Raw genomic sequence first — 17,506 nt, forward strand, 5'->3', positions numbered from 1 at the left:
GGGGAGGTGAGCTTTGTACTGGAGGAATTTGGATTTGTGCAAATATGACACATTTATACAATTGCAAACTGGCTTTAGTTTAGAATAGGGTGGAAAACTATGCAACTTTTGCACACATGTCAAATGGTATACATTGTTTTTCTTTTTTACATAGAATCCCATCAAACATCAGCTGTACATTGTAGAATAGAGCTGTTGCCTTTTAGTAGTTCCCTGTTGTCATATGCTAGGCAATTCTTTGCTTGTGTTTTGAAAACATCAAAAGTAGTTTGTTTGCTGGTTTTGTACAATTACAATTACAACTATTTAGAAGTAGTCTCCAATTTCCAAGGTTTGAAAAAGATCTAGTTTCTATTTGAGTTTTCCAAAATATGCTTCATTTACGTTAGTGTATAACAGTATAATGTTTGTCTTTAAGCACAGCAAGCTAAGGTGCATTTAAAGGGATACACACCATTAAAAATAAGCAGCGCCACACCCATTAACTTCTTATCATTCACAGCGCACTTTGCACATGCGCAGTACTGTCAGTTTCACTTACAAGGAATGGCAGCTGTAGCACCCAAGAGCCGATTGAAAAATCGGTTAGGGTGCCAACATCAAGGGGTCCCTGGACAGGTAAGTGTAAGAAAACCAGTGGAAAACATGTGGCGCACACTCGCATGAGCGGTGAACAGCATGCATGTGAAGGATCGTGTCCCTAGGGCCAATTGGCACCAGACCACCTATTTAAAGGGTGCCCTGACCACTGATCAGTGCTGACTGGACTTCAGCTGTTTTCCTGAACCCTGCTATTATTCTGCTTGATACCCGTTGCTGAACTTGGCTTTCCTTGACTGTGCTTCTGGACTCTGATATACTTTGATTACTGGTTCCTGATCCTGGCTTCCCATTTGACCTTGCTTCTGCCTAGGTACCTTGCTGCCTGCCTGCTAATGAACCCGGCTATCCTTGTGACCTCGCTCCTGTTCCCTGCTTGGCTCAACACTGCCATCCGAGTGACTGAGACCACGGTCCTGTGACTAGCTGCAACTTCCTGCTACAAGTTTCCGGGTCTACATCTGCAGGCATTTGTTTTACTCCTGTCCATCGGCTCCTTCTGTTCCACTCAGTGGAACCTGGGCTGGAGATACAAGAGAGGCCGACATTATCATTTCAGTCTCCCTTCAAGTATGTGACAGGAAGTGTCCTAATATTACTAATCTGCAGCTACAGTAGTTGTAGCTGTTGACTTTTTTTTTGGTAAGGGGCCAAAGCTCTGCTTTAATCCCCCTATCAGTGTTGAATGGTTTGTCTCAACCCTCTAACTGAAAATTTTGCTGGATGCTTGGTCTAATAAAGAAAGTTGAATAATAAAAGACTTATTGGCAGAATCACCAGGTGAAAATAAAGGTAATAAGCCTGGACAAAGAAAACAAATGCACCCACCACATTTAAATATTGATAAGCTGCAATATAGCAAATTGTTGGTTGTGGTTTTACTACTGCTTTAAATAGGAACTGCAGTCTGCTTACATAATTTGTAATAAAAACATCTTTGCCATTCTGAAGCTTTCCTCCAACCACTTTGCATATTATTTCATATATACAGTGATTCTATACTTGCCAAATATGCTGTAGAAATTATTATTATTATACAGGATTTATATAGCACCAGCAGTTTACGCAGCACAATTACAGTACAGTTCAACCCAGAAGGGACGGGAGGGCCCTGCTCGTAGATCTTACATTCTAAAGGGAGGGGGTGATGGTACAAAAGGTGATAGATGCCAGGGAATGATTTGATGGGGGTGGCTTGGGGACAGTTAGGTGGGTGTGGATAGACAAAAAAATAGGAACTCTCCCTCCACTGAGTCTGGCTGCAACCATTTTATAACTGTGGGCAGCTGAAGCTGCTGCCTGTTCACTTCCTGGATTTACACAGACACATAGAGGCACACCTCCCGCTCTGCAACTCTCATTGGCCCTATTATAGCTTATCCGCCTCCCTTCCTGGCAAACTCTAATGAGAGTGAGAAAGAGAGCTGTGCATGATGTCATACGCCTAGGCTAATGACCAGACAAGAAACAGGAAGTGGGCTGTATAAGGTATTTTCTGGCAGAAACAAAATGTTTTACTTTCCAAAGTTAAAAAAACAAGGGCAGAAGATTTAATAAATGAAAAGTTGAAAAAAATTATGGAAGTACCGCTTTAAGGTTATTATGTGCAGTTTTACAAAATTTCAAACAACCTGTGCAGGTTAAGCAAAATTAAACAAAATAGAAGCCTCTCCTAAAGGGATTTTTCTAATTATATTTTTATTACTACTAACACTACTATTACCACTAATCTTATCCCAACTTCTAATAAGTCATGCGTTAATAAGGTGTAGGTTGCCAGACATCACCATTTTCACAAAGGCCATTACTGACTTATCTAAGGGTCAGGTATGTCATAATTCATGCATATTATAAAAAAAATGTGACACCTCCAGAATTCTCTGCTTAGAGTTAAAGGTGAGAATTACAGGGGAAAGGTCTTGGTCACAAGAAGCATGCCATTGTTTAAATATGTTGACAGCTATTTTTTGTAGACCACATTTGACAATAAAAATACCATAATATAAATAGTCTTAATTAATATTTGTTAGGTATACGTCATTGTTTGTAAGGTATTCATGTTTATCATCTTTTGTCAAAGAACTAGAATTCTGCATGTTCAGTTACTGAAAATCAAAATAATCAAAATAAAAGACAGCACTTTTTGATGACTTAATCAACTATTCGAAAAACAAAACTAATGACCCTTTCCCTAGGATTTATTAACTATCTAATTGATACAAATAAAATGAAAACAAAACCCTAGGCTTGCGCTTTAGTGTCTTTGTTTAACGTTGGGAATACAACTTCTACCCTTATTAAACATTCCAGAGAACGACACTTCTGTTAATGTAATCATTGTCAATCTCTATCAAGCAAATTTATTTTGACATAGGTCATTAACACTCCTGTTTCCTGTGGACAGTTTATGTGTGATAATGAAGAGTGCATCTCTAGATTAACAGTTCTAAAGAAGAACATATTTCTTAGTGTCACATGTAATACAATAGCCAACTGTGATCGCACTACATTCCAGCCTTTCTTCTCAGTGCTGTATCATATTGCAAAAGATTTAATGTACAATACAAAATGGAGTAAAGTGCCTATACAGTGTTTAAAAGTATACTCATGGGCTTATAATTAAGTGCTGCTAAATATGTCTCATTATGGCATACTACAACTGTGTTTACACAGGGCATGCTTTAGAGAAAATCCAATGCATTTGCTCTAAGGTTGTCAACTAGCTTGGTTCAGTGAGGGAAAAACCTTAACGGACATGGAATAAAAAGATCAGGCAGGTATTTGTTATGTGACTCCAAGCCCTGCCATTGATATGTTCGTTGCTATATAACTTCCAATAACACCAAGGGATTGAACCTGCTTCAGAGGCAGAACTGATAACTAGCTAAAGCTTGGTAGGGCAGGTTACTTGTCAGCCCTGTGTGAGCACAGCTCCTAAAGGTAAGACTAGAATCTGCTCTGTCTCCTCATAGCTGCTGATTTATTATAAGAAAAGCAGAAAATACAATGCTGACAATATTTTTCTAACTGTGTTTTTTTCCATCCAGCTTACTGCTATTAAGAGATTTTCGTTTAGCAAGCAAATACTTTATTTGCATGACTACAAATGAAAAATTATCAAAGGACCATTACATTTTCTGAGCTAAAGAAAATTTGTATACATGCAAGCAATTTATTTCAAGTGCCTAAAACACTGTGCAGTCGAAAAAACTGAACAACTTGTTGTACACCATCATCCATTCAAAAAACAAAGATTAATGTAAGCATTATAAGCATGGATAGTAGAAAATGTTAGGGTGAACAGGTTCTTAGTCAATTAAATTAATTTTAGACAACCTGTATTTGTGTACTGATGCATATCTTAAAATAGTACCACCAAAAGCATTTTATTATGCTTATTTTATGTGATTCAACAAGTGGCATACATATGACTGTACCACTTTCATTTGACTGATAAGGAAATGGTTTTAAAAAACCTCAGCAATTCTGTGCCCCTTATGAGAAATCCAAGTTGAGTTGTAGGGAAAGAAATATCTCTTTAACCCAAGAAATTTACACTTATGCCCTATTTTGAGCCCTTTCCTGTTATGGCTAGTTTAAAAAAGATCATTATTATTGCTTTTATTAAGTGCAGATATTGACTACTGGACCACTTGGAATTTGCTTCTCCTGAATGATCTGTCTTCTGTTTGGGTCCTAAGCCTTCATAACAGCATCTTTATCATTTTTGTGACTGTATCTATCCACCCTATTGATGGTCCTCGTCTTCTTCTCTTCCTACCATATTTGTTTTCTTGAATGAGTTGATTCTTCTCAGAATAAAGTTTCCTTACCCAAACCAAACTTTGGGCCACGCAAGGAATATTAGAATGAGATGGACAGTTTGTACACTGACAAAAGTTGTTAATGGTTTTATTTATTTTTTTATTTTTCATCTTGTCCACTAGATATCTAGTAGCTGCTAAACTGATATTGATTATCAATGGAGCCATTTTTGCCCCATACACCATACAATTCTTAGCAAATTAGGTCTAAAACAAAATGTTCTGCTAACACTAGAATATTGCGAGATGTTCCCTCTCTTGAGAAAGCCTTCACTTATATTTATAATAGCATAATTTCGTATCTTTCACTTTGTCATTTCTAATAAAGTTTAATAGTTTCATTGTTTTACAGTTGTGGTCCTACTTCCCATTGCTGGATAGCATACAGATTTTTGAATTAGTGTATCTGAGTTACCTCTTAAGACTGCTCTGTTTGCATTTATGTTTTAATCAAAAATTGTAATTAGCTTCAATGCTTAAAGCATAATTCTTTGAATGTAATCAATTGCCAAGGAGCTGGCTTTTGATTTCACGCATACAGAAAGTGAGAATTCATCAAGAAAATATTGAGCAGTTAGTATTGGATTACTGACTAAGAGCCAAGCTCTGGTGTGACTTTGGGTGTTAATGAAACTTTGTTCAGGAGGTGACATTATGACACGACATGGTGCTGTCACTAGCTATTTGTTTTAAAAGGATGCTGTCTTTCAGACAGGGCTAGTTATTCAGTTGTGTAATGATCATCAAATCATTTTTTTATTTTTCCAAGATATCTAGACTTTATCTGTATCTCTTTATGAATAGCTGAAGTAGTTATATCATTTGCATGTACATCTTTCTCTAATCATGTAATACGTTGATCTACTGTAAATGCAAAATAGATATTTAAATTTCTATGCTTCATTTGAAGTACATGCTTATTTTTTTCATCTTCAGGTCTCACAGCATGACATACTTTTATTAATCAAAAGCTCTGTAGAAGATATTTTTGGAACAGCTTTTTTTTATGCATTCTCTAGGAAGACATCTACTAAAATAATGCAATGTATTGGGATATATCCAGTGTTTTCTGTAAGCTTTAGTCACAGAAAATAGCCTCCCATTTGTTTATGGTCACCAGATGGATTGATTGAATGTAAAACCTTGCAAAGCACTTACTTGTTTTCAGAGTGCCCTTAACTGTTGATCCAGAACATTAAAGTATTGCAGAAACAGCTCACCCTTTGATCTCTGAAAGCACTTTTATATGCCATATTTTTTGCTCTTAAGAAATTCTACAAAACACAGGTGTACAGCTGTGGCTTCAATTACTTCCAAATAATGCCAAACCAAGAAATTATGAAAATGTGTTTTAGAACTGCAAAGACCCTCTTTCCACCCATAATGCACATATGCTGTTCAGCACTTGTAAGGTGTGCTCTCTATTGTATCTGAATCATGCCACGAACATTGGGAAATGGAACAAAATTTTTTATTCCATGCTAATATTTGTTTGTAGCATTTCTGGTCTATCAAGACTAAAGTACAAAATGTAGAAAATATTGTTGACCATAACAAATAATTACAATCCTTGCTTTACTTTCAGTCCTGTACTGCAGAAATTATTACTCAGGCCTGATTCACACTTATGCATTTTTTGTGCTTTTGCGTTTGCAGATTTGCACTACAGTCCATCTAACATGGTTTCCTATGGAACACGTTCTGGAGTGCAAATCTGCAAAATGCAAAAAGCACTAAAAATGCATAGGTGTGAATCAGGCCTAAAAGTTGGTTACAATGGGCAAGAGGATATTTTTCTTACAGCAAACTGTGCATATATTATCTTTTTTAAATTTAGCACATAGCCCAGCTCCCCCTCCCATCCCAATCAATTCATATACCTATTCCCACCCCATCACATATACACCCCCCCCAAATCAATTAACCTCAAATATATCCTCTGCAGCCACTGGATAATAATAGCAGAACAATTGGAATTAGTAATGGAATAGTAATAACAATCATTTAATAATCCAATACAGAGTGCCAGAAATAAGGCTAAATACTGGTGACCAAGACTTTGAATTCTGACTAACCACTGGCCAGTGAGTAAATCTACTGCAATGTTTGGTGGCAGTGGGACATTTGGTTGAAAATGGTTTGTAATCTGCAATGGTAAATATATCTGTCCTCTCATTGGCTGGTTTCCTACTAAGGGGGATGGGCTACACTGCATTAATCTATTCAATAGAGGAATGGGGACAGCTGTAGTAGGCCAGTGGCTGTAGCAAAGAGGGTGGTACCTTCCATTATGACAATCTAGCTCTTTTTTCCCATGCTGTTTCTAGCATTGCTATCTTTAAACTTAAACCATTTACAAAGTAATAGAGAGTTCCCCACATTGATATCAGTGGAGAATTATTTTGAAGGAAAATGCAGAAGAAAATATAAAGTTGTTAGGTGTTCAATATTTCCATAGAATACAGCAATCATTTACTTCCCTTGATTTTGTTGTTGTTTTTATTTATTTTATTTACTGAAGCCTATAATAACCAATGCAAAGATTATTTTCACAGGTAGGTAACACATACCATCAAATATGATGTATCACCTGATGTACAAATTAGAACATTTATCGTTAAGGGCAAGAAGAATGGGGGAAGAGACATGATTGGGGTAGTTGGGGTTGTTATTGGGATCAGATGGTGTTGCTTAAGAAAAGGAGGGATGGGGGGAGGATAGAGTTCAGAAGGGGGAGTGTCATCTGGGTCCAAGGAATGTTCAACTGCAGATAAATATTCTGCAGTTTGTCAGAACTGTATCCAATAGAATCATGCCATTCACTCTGGCCAATTGTCAGAGGGGTTAGTTGTCCAAGTGCTTTTAAGGGTAAAAGGATACGTTCACCTTTGGAACATGTTTTTAGGGTGGAACATGTAACATGCTCCAGCATTTGCACCATCTCCCCCCCCCCCCCCCCCCGTGAGAGCGGGCTGTGGATCTCTCCCTACATTTGCTGTCACTGTTTGAAAACAATGTGGTTGTGTGGGGCTCCACCTACTTGGCCGCGTCATTCATTCACAGTTTCCTGTGAATGAATGCCTACCAATACTGCTTATAGTTTCAAATGAGCTGAAAGGGCACTGGTGATCGCTCTTGTAGTCCATTGATCTTGATCCTGCTTTTAGGTAACTGCTTTCCCGTATGAGGTATGAGTAGACAGCTATGTTGAGTGTATGCAGGAGCTTGACATTACACCTGTAATCTGCTGATTGTGGGTGCAAAGCTCTGCAGGCTCCTTAGAAAAACATAACAAATGCACATTTTCTTTACCTCCCAAAAAAGTTCATTTATTATTTAGTTTTATTAAAAGTGAATTTATCCTTTAACAAGTGCCACAACAGATAGTTGACAAAAGGGCTTCCCTAACACCTCCTGACCCATTTGCTGCAGAGTTGATAACAGGGTATAACAGGGCACAGTGGGGCTCATTTACTATAGCGATGCACTGCTAATTGCCGCAAATTAGCGCTAATTAGCGCTAATTATGCTAATTAGTGCTAAAACAGTATTCACTATAGTGTTGGTAAAAAAATACTCCCAAAATCTAATTTACTATAGCTCCCTGAAAACAAATAGCGCCCAAACCCTTTCTCTGCTAAAACCTGGAGTAGTGCACATGGAAATAATGTTTAGAGCATGATGTAATTGCCTAAAAGCTACTAAAATATGCAGTATATTGTTTAAAGATAATCTGCTTTTAAACTGTATGAAAAAATTACTTCTACACTGAAATATCTTTAAATGTCTGAGAAGAGATAAATTCCCCATCTCTGTACAACTAGGTGCCAGCACAACTGAGCATGCTCAGACATACAAACTACTCCCATTTCAGCTCCCATGGCTTTTTTACAGGGTGCTATAGTAAATACCAAAATTAGCGCTGGGCTAAAATGTGTTTTTGAGAGTGAAAATCCACGCTATATAGTCCAATGCAAGTTTCAGCCATTGATTCTAATGGTACATATGTAACTTTTCCAAATAAATACTTTTAATGTTGAGATGAAATGTATCTTTTTCTGAAATACATTTTCCTTCCTTCTTCTTCATCTCTTTTGTTTTTAAGAATGCTAGAATGGGGAATGTTTTGATGTTTTGGTAAAATATATTTTTCTCTGTCACTTTCACTTGTTACTCTCCATCTCACAACAATCTTTACCCAAACTTTACAAACCACAAACAATACCATTGCTGATGCAAATTTAAAATGAGTCAATTTTTTTTTTTTTTTTTTATGTTTTCCAAATAATCATAATTTGAGCCCAAAAAAATGTGATATGTGTACCAGCATCAGAAAACAAAATGGAATTCCCAAAAAATTAGAGGGTAACATCACTATTCTACACTCACCCACCAAGAACCACCAAATATTACAGAATAAATCAAGAAGACTAACCCTTGAGTAATGTAATTCCACCACCTATATGTCCAAATAAATGCAGTATATGTGTATTTATGTGTAGGAGGTTTCCACATGTGGCAGCTCTGTGGCTTAGCGGTTTGAACTTCTGCTTAGTATCTCTAAGGGTCTGGGTTTGAATCCCAAACATGCCTTATGTAGAGAATTTGTCACATTTCCCTATGTTGTTAAACATAACTCCTGACTGAGGCCCTAAAATTATAAATTATGTCTAAATGTAGTATTTTTGTGTAGGAGGGTTCCACCACCATTGTAAATCTTGCCAGATACACTATCTAGCCAAAAGTATTGAGCCACCTGCCTTTACACAAACATGAACTTTAGTGGCAGCCCAGTCTTAGTCCGTAAGTTTAAAATTAGATTTGGCCCACGCTTTGCAGCTATAACAGCTTCTGGGAAGGCTGGTAAGGCTGTCCACAAGGTTTAGTGCGTCTATGGGAATGTTTAACCATTCTTCCAGGATGAAGCCAGGCACTGATGTTGGATGATAAGGCCTGGCTTGCAGTCTCTGCTCTAATTCAGCCAAAAGGTGTTCTATCAGGTTGAGGTCAGGACTATGTGCAGGTCAGTTAAGTTCTTCCACCCCACATTCCCTCATCCATGTCTTTATGGGCCTTGCTTTGTGCACTGGTGTACAGTCATGTTGGAACAGGAAGGGGCCATCCCCAAACTGGTCTTACAAAATTGGGAGCATGAAATTGTCCAAAATGTCTTGGTATGCTGATGCCTTAAGAGTTTCTTTCACTGGGACTAAGAGGCCAAGCCCAACCCCTAAAAAACAACCCTACATCATAATCCCCCCTCCACCAAATGATTTGGACCAGTGCACAAAGCAAGGTCTATAAAGACATGGATGAGGGAGTTTGGCATGGAGGAACTTGACTGGCCTACACAGAGTCCTGACCTCAACACAACAGAACACCTTGGGGATGAATTTCAGCGGAGACTGTAAGCCAGGCCTTCTCGTCCAGCATCAGTGTCTGACCTCACAAATGCACTTCTGGAAGAATGGTCAAACATTCCCATAGACACACTTCTAAACCTTGTGGACAGCCTTCCCAGAATAGTTCAGAAGAGTTGAAGCTGTTATAGCTGCAATGGGTGGGCCAAATCAATATTAAACCCTATGGACTAAGACTGGGAAGCCATTACAGTTCATGTGCGTATAAAGGCAGGTGTCCCAATTTAGGAAATTATATTGTATATTGCTTGTGATTTACATCATAGAGATTTAGACTACATGTGTGAGGCTGCCCACTGGCTAAGTGGGTAGCAATTCCATCTAGCAGCTGGTTTAATTCCCCAACATGCTAATGCATATGTTGAAGTTTATATATTCTCCTTATGTGGGTTTCTCACCATAATCCAAAGAAATGCTGCCATTTTATTTGTCTCCTGTCAAAATAGTCTCTAATGTAAGAAAGTTTGTTTTGGATTTTAGATTGGAAGCTCATTGCAGCCAGGGACTTTCTGAAGTTAATGTTTGTTAACGCTAATCTTTCCCAGGGACTTGGACATTTAAAATTGTAGGGTTTACACTGCACAGGTACATATGCTTTGAAAACTGTTGCTTTGTTTATGTGCATGCAAATGGACTTCAATCTTTGGCCTGTAGATGGATATTTGATGCACATAACCAAGGGCTAACTCAGTTGCAAATAGTATTATGTGTTCCTGCTCATCAGGTGCAATCACTTTAGACATACATGAAGAGACAGATTGAAAGATACTGGTGGTTGTGTATGTCTATTGGGTGTGTGTCAGTGTGCTAACAATCCAACATATCTTATATAAAGAACTGCTTTCGGGGGGGGGGGGGGGGGGGGGGGATAGTTTGGCCTGAAAATAGGCCAGGTATTTTGCTGTGATTTGTGGGGGAGAAGGAATGATATTGTGCATAATGACAAACTAGGGCTGTTTGTTTGCTGAAATTCTTGTGCATTTTTCCATCAAAAGTGGGTTTATGTGGCCATGCTGTCAATGTTGTGTGTGTATTGTTCCTGTCTGACCATGCATTCATGATTTGGAAGCATGTGCTGACCTTCTACTCTTTGATCTCATTGCTTAATCATGTACACAGAAATGCAACTTCCAGCAGAACATGGTCCCCAATGTATGTGTGTTGATTGTGGGGTGGTGGTGAGTGTTATAGTTTGAATATGTGCCTTTTTAATATTATGTTGGGAGGCTTTGTAAGAATAATGACTGTTAAGTATATTTCTATAATTTTGCAGATAAAAATGTGATGTAGGTTGGTGGGTGAGTAGTTGTACTAGGAAATATGTTCCCCGTTATACACTGAATGTAAAGCTGTGTCCAGTTTAGACAAATTGGAGATTGTAAGCTTCTATGAGCAGCACCCTTAAAACCCAATTGCGAACTGTTTTGCTAAATGTAGCACCATATATACTGTATAATGTTTTTATGCTAGTAAATTAATGTACATAATTTGGTTTCTGTCAGCAAAATAAAAGTACATTATTGAGCTTGTTGTTTTTTCTCTTTTCTGTCTTCTTTTTAATTCGTTTTGGGGGTGGTGGTTTTGGGGAAGTGCAATATCTTACTTATACCCATAGAAATTATAATTGAAAACTTAATCTCTTCAGCACACCTGCAAGTAAATGATGAAGGTGTTTAGGTGGAGTCTTTGTGTATAACAGCTGTGGATAATTGCACGTAATGAATTCAGCTGGTGGATAGGCAGTGTTGTATGTGTCAGCCCTGGTTCACATTGGTGCAATTTGGAATGTGATTTGACTTGTAAAATCATAATCCAAATCGGCAGCAATTGCACTGTCCTAATCGATGTGGCACTGCAGTTTCCAAAAGTAATTTCTGTACTACTTTTGGTGACCTTGGGGTCCGATTTCCATTGACATCTGTTCAGAAACTTGCACAGATATCTCTGAAATTCCCCCCGCAGTCAGGACTGATATGAGGGACTTCACTGCAGCCTGAGATTTTACTGAAAAAGCGCTTATGTTCTTTGTACACGTGAGTTTGATAATTTTTTATTAAATTACTTGAAACGAAAAACGGAGTTACACTATTGTGGTCCCTGCTTCCTTCCTTTATATCTATCCCACTACCTATGATGATTTATGTGGATGGAGATATACCGCAGAGGAAATAGCCACACTTGAAAGTCTTCCAGAAAAGGACAACCCCCCAAAAAACAGCCTATGTATATCTACAAGCATATATGATCCTCCAAATATAATTTTGAGTAGGATCCATTAAATCTGGTAAGCCCCCATTTTATGCGGTGGAGGGTTCACGCGGTGATTGTGTGATTATTCCTTGGAGAAGGTGTAGGACTGTCTTCACTTCATCGTATCACACACAGATACTTTGGAAAATTCGGAGAACTCTTCACTTGTTTTCATGCTGTTTGTTCCATTTTTTCTTTGGACACATTTTTTTATATTTGTCTGGACATTCTAGCTTTGCACACACAGCAATGAATGTTTAAATGTGTTTTTTTATTTTTCTTTGCATAGTCTAATACATGTATTGACTACATTGGTCACATTGTAATGTGGTAAAAACAAATAAGCGCTACACTGTTTTTCACAAAACTTATTTTGTCACATTTGCACACCTAGATGTTGTGTTAGCTGCTGTTTGTATACTGGTTACACATTTGAATAGCGCAGTGTTTTTGCTCTTTTTAAAATAGGACTGATATGAGGGAATGAAATTATGCGAGTTCAGCTGAACTGGTAAACACCCATAGGTTTCTGTGCTGGTCTGGATCTCCATCTAGATAGACATGGCGAGATCTCTTTTTAGCAAAGAAGAGGTGCTGCTCATTTGCCGATTAAGTGTAGGATATGTACTTGTGCTTACTCAGTGTGGGGGTTAATGTGGTAGTTATATTTAGTGTGGGTGGGGTTCATTGATTTGTTTATTTGTAGGGCTGCTTCTGATTAAAATGTTTGTGTTCGATTAATCGATTTTTATTTTAATCGATTAATCGACTAATTTCAATTAATTATAACACACATACAGATCCAACTACTTTTAGCTGATCTCCTTGCATTGCAACTCTGCATTAGTCAGTGGTAAAGGTGGTATAAACAATGTCTGGAGAATGCCCAGGAAAAAATCAAAGCCTACTTACCACCAGCTCGCAGGCAACCAAATTTGCAAACACATGCGTGAGCCACAGAGCGACGTCACGGCACCCTGGTATCTGTGGTCCTAACACTAAAATATAAGTGTCCCTGCACATGCATTCTGATGGATAGATGAGAGCATGTGGACTGAGGGGGAGCCCACCCCTCCTTAAAGGTACAGGAGCACACCAAACACCCAGCGATAGCACAATGGCTGCAAAGGTGTTGGTGCACTGCTAGACCAATACAAACACACACGTGATAACACGTGATAACAAAAACTTGCCACCGCCTTCATCTATAGCTGGCTATCGCAGTAAGCGGCATTGGAAGGCTAAAACAGGTAACAATTTCTGGGGAATGCCCAGGAAAAAACCAAAGCCTACTTACCACCAGCTCACAGACAACCAAATTAACCTGTCTAACAGTATGCATTTGCAAACAGGGGTTTAGTCCGCACGCATTTGCAAACACGTGTGTGAGCCATAGAGCCACGTCACGGCACCTGTGGTCCTAACACTAAAATATAAGTGTGGTATACACTACATACAATCACTCGACACTAGTTAGTTTCCACAATCCATGACTTAACTTGTTACACAGTTCACACAAATACATTTTAAATTCAAACTGTAGCACTGACATAAGTAATTTTATTTTCCACAGTAACATGACAATCCCACACCTCTGGTCTAACTAATCACTCTCACCGTATGCCATGGACCCCTGTGCAAAAGGTGGTCATGCAAGCGGGTATCAAAAGGGTTAACATGGACCATAAACTTCTCTCATGTCTCCTTAGATCTCAGCAAGGACACCAGGTCTTAGGTAGAAAGTGCTCACCGCTTAAGTATAAGATTTAATTTTTGTGTTCAAACACAAACTACTCACATAAAGATGATAAAAACACAGCATGTAAAGCCGACAATCGTGTTGGTTCCGTAAGTCCGCAGTGGGTGACGCCATTACTAGCTTTTTCCCCGTACGCGTTACGTTCAATCAGAACATCAACGTCACCGGACTCCTCCCCCCTTCCCTTCGTTAGCAGACGGAGGCACTTGGGGAAGGGGAGAGGAGTCCAGTAACGTTGATGTCCGTAATGTCACCGGAACTCCGACAGAACTCCCTGAAGACCCAGAAGCCGGTGGAGAGGTGAGTACCAATCAAAAGAATTTTGATCGATCAAAAAAATTAATCAATTAATCGAGGAATTCATCTTTAATTTCCAAAGCCCTACAAAAGCATTGCCACACATTTGCTTCTGGCTCATGTGCACACATCACTTCCTGCATTTGTTCTTCTGATGTAAATCAGTAAGGACTATGCAAATATAAATGAGAGCTCCTTTCTATTAAAATATATATGACTTGTTCCACACTTGGGTGACTTTTCCAGCAAATTTGGACCTCCAAGTTGCATGAAAATTTGTACCCCATAATCCTCAATGATAACCATTCACATCTGTGCTACTTCAAGTTGCAACAACTTCAAAGTAGCCCCTATACTACTTTAGTGGGACTTTCATGTGACTTGAGGTACATAGGGCACAATATTACACAGGCATTCCCACAAGTTGGGGCCAAGTTTCAGCAGCAAAGTGGCAGAAAAATAGTGTTACTTTCAGGTTGCAGCAGTGGGAATGAGATTCATGGATACTACCTTTCAACTAGGCCCATTTCTCACTTGTGCACCCTGAAAGGGTGTCAAAGTCATCCCTGCAGTACTTTGGTTTGACTTTGATGCAATTTGAGGTCCATACACCACAATATTACACAGGCATTGGTCGCACAAGTGCAAATGGGGCCTAATTCAAAGGTTTTATCAATGAATCTCATTAGGTTCCTTTCACACTTGCCCGACTTTTCATGCAACTTGAGGTCCATAAGGCCCCTTTCACACTTGTGCGACCTTAAAGTCCGGTGATTTTGCAATGCTTTTTGCTGCAAATTTGATGCGATTTTAAGCAATTCCTGTGTAATCTTAAGGTCTATGGACGCAGGAGTAACAGGACAAGTCGCACAAGTGTGAAAGGGGCCTTAGGGCTGGTTCAGACTGTTGTACTGTCCGACATCGGATGTGAACTACAATGCAAATCACATGCAATGTCTATGTGATGCAAACTCAGCCATACAGATTGTATGGCTGAATTTTCATCACATTCGGACCAAATGTTCGACTTGAACGTAAGTTCGACTTGAACATAAGGTGTTCTTCCTTTCGCCAAATTTAGAACATTATGGGGTGTTCGCGGGGAATTTGAGCACCTGCGGAACGCCCCATAATGCACTGCGAGATCGTCAATGCACTGCGAGATCATTACACGGAGAGCTCGCCCCCTCTTTATTAAAAAACAAAACAAAAAAGGCAGGCTATCTGTGTGACGTCATCGGATGGTCACACCCCATGGCTGTGTAAGAGATGCCAGACAGCGGGTGACAATACAATGGAGGAAGACAGTGGTGAGGAAGAACACGGCAGCCTGGAAGAACACAGCAGCGGGACAAGTAGGCCTTGGTGGCAGGAGATGATGGCGGCAGGAGTGATGGTGGCAGGAGACGATGGTGACAAAAGATGACGGCAAGAGAACACCAGATTCCGATAAGCCCCCTGCCCGCAGACCCCCACAACCGCAGAGCAAGGGTTGTGGGGATGAGGCCCTTGTCCCCATCAACATGGTGATAAGGTGTTTTGGGGGGATCCCAAAGCACCCTCCCTATATTGAGAGCATGTGGCCTGGTACGGTTTAGGAGGAGGGAAGAACTCGCTCGCCCCCTCCCTTTCCTGACCTGCCGGGCTGCTTCTTGCTTGGATAAGGGTCTGGTGTGGATTTTGGGGGGGACCCCATGCTATTTCTTTTAAACTTTTGACATGGAGTTCCCCTTAATATCCATACTAAACTCAAAGGGCCTGGTATGGACTGGTGGGGGGGAACCACACCAGTTTTTTTTTCTTTACATTACAGCCGCAAGCAATTTTAAATTGTTATTGTTATTGTTTCACTTTGAGCATTATTAAAATCACTGCTCCTAAAAAAACGTCCATTTAAAAAAATAAAACTCCATTTATACATGTCCCCTGCGGCAGTACCCGGGTCTACTATTCCTATTCTATATCTGACAGGCATGTTCACTGGCAATAGTGCGACTTTCCATTTGCATGTACGCCCAGTTTATGAGAGTTGAAGTAATTGGCCTTAATTGGGCGCTATTATCCGGGATTGCAGGATCACATATTGGCACTAAAATAAATGACCCCAGTGTGTCATGGGTGCCTTTAGTAGATCTTGTCCGGAAGATGCTCTAGGTAGTGCAAGAGATGCAGTGAGTGCTGGACTAAATTTTGTGCAAAAGGTACTGGCAGATGCAGGATCTTGAAGCACAGTAAGGCAATAGGGATGAGCCGAACAGTTTGCAGCAGAAAATAATGCTAATTTGAAAGGCTTATATGCAAGGTATTACCATAAAAAGTGTTTCGGGAGGGGGGCGTGGCCTGCAGCGGAACCGAATGGACGTTTGATTCCAGAGCTCCTGCTTCCCCAAAGACAACACGGCGACAAGCGGCTAATAGGACCCCGATATTCGTCCACATACCTGGCGTTTTGAGAGGGGCACACCTGGTGAGCATGATGGGCAAGCGAAAAGGCTCATCGAAGCCTCAGCGGCTCACGGATTTCTTCCTTCAACCGCGCCATCAAGGTAAGCAAGATGGCGCCGACCACCCTTCTCCACTGACTGCAAAGCATAAACTAAAATTGCCCACAAATACCTCATCCCCTAACATTATAGACTCCTACAGCGACCAGGCTTCCCCACCGGCATCCTCTCCCTCGGGGAGCCCAGCTAAAGTGAAATTGAAGCTGGATGGTTCTGGATGCAGTCCCGCGCTGAGCCCGGCTGCAGACTCTGAGGATGACACCAGGGAACTCCATGACTCTATTTCCAATTATCCTACTACCAATCAACCAGTGCTGGATACGGTACTGAAGGACATGCTGGTCTCCCTGAGGAGCACACTCCAAGCTGACTTGATGGGCTGCATGAATAGACTTAGCGGAGCTGTGAGAAAGGTGGAAGACAGGGTTGATCATTTGGAAGGCAAGATGGGGGAATTTGCTTCCACCATAAATGACTTGGTGGATGCGCACGACCTGCAAGAAGGGGAGTCCACATGGGTTAGAGATAAGCTGGCTGACATTGAGGACAGGTCCAGGAGGAACAACCTCAAGATTAGAGGAATTCCTGAATCCATCCAAGCCTCGGATTTGCGCTCCTATGCTACTGACCTGTTCACCTCTTTACTACCCAATCTTTCAGCCATTGAACTGTCTATCGACCGGATACACCGACTACCAAAACCTTCGTATCTCCCAGACAAAATCCCCAGGGATGTGATTCTTCGTATGCATTTCTATTACTCAAAGGAACAACTGATGCAGTACGTTCGTAAGCAGGAGCAGCTCCCTCCTCAATACCAACACCTTCAGTTTTATGCTGACCTGTCCCAAC

The 17,506-nt window shown here is 40.1% G+C and overlaps 1 protein-coding gene across 1 annotated transcript in view; it reads left to right on the forward strand.

Moving 5' to 3' along the window:
* The first annotated feature begins 3,395 nt into the window (after positions 1-3,395).
* LOC143975995 (protein FAM240B-like) overlaps positions 3,396-17,506 on the forward strand; it is a 149,060-nt gene continuing 134,949 nt past the window's right edge. The window contains exon 1 of the mRNA XM_077478521.1: positions 3,396-3,540. The gene's annotated coding sequence lies outside the window, so the exon portion shown is untranslated. The remainder of the gene's footprint in view (positions 3,541-17,506) is intronic.

The sequence above is a fragment of the Lithobates pipiens genome, unplaced genomic scaffold, assembly GCF_037356315.1.
Source record: "Lithobates pipiens isolate NorthernLeopardFrog02 unplaced genomic scaffold, aLitPip1_a1.2 Scaffold_13, whole genome shotgun sequence".
Classification (NCBI taxonomy): Eukaryota; Metazoa; Chordata; class Amphibia; order Anura; family Ranidae; genus Lithobates; species Lithobates pipiens.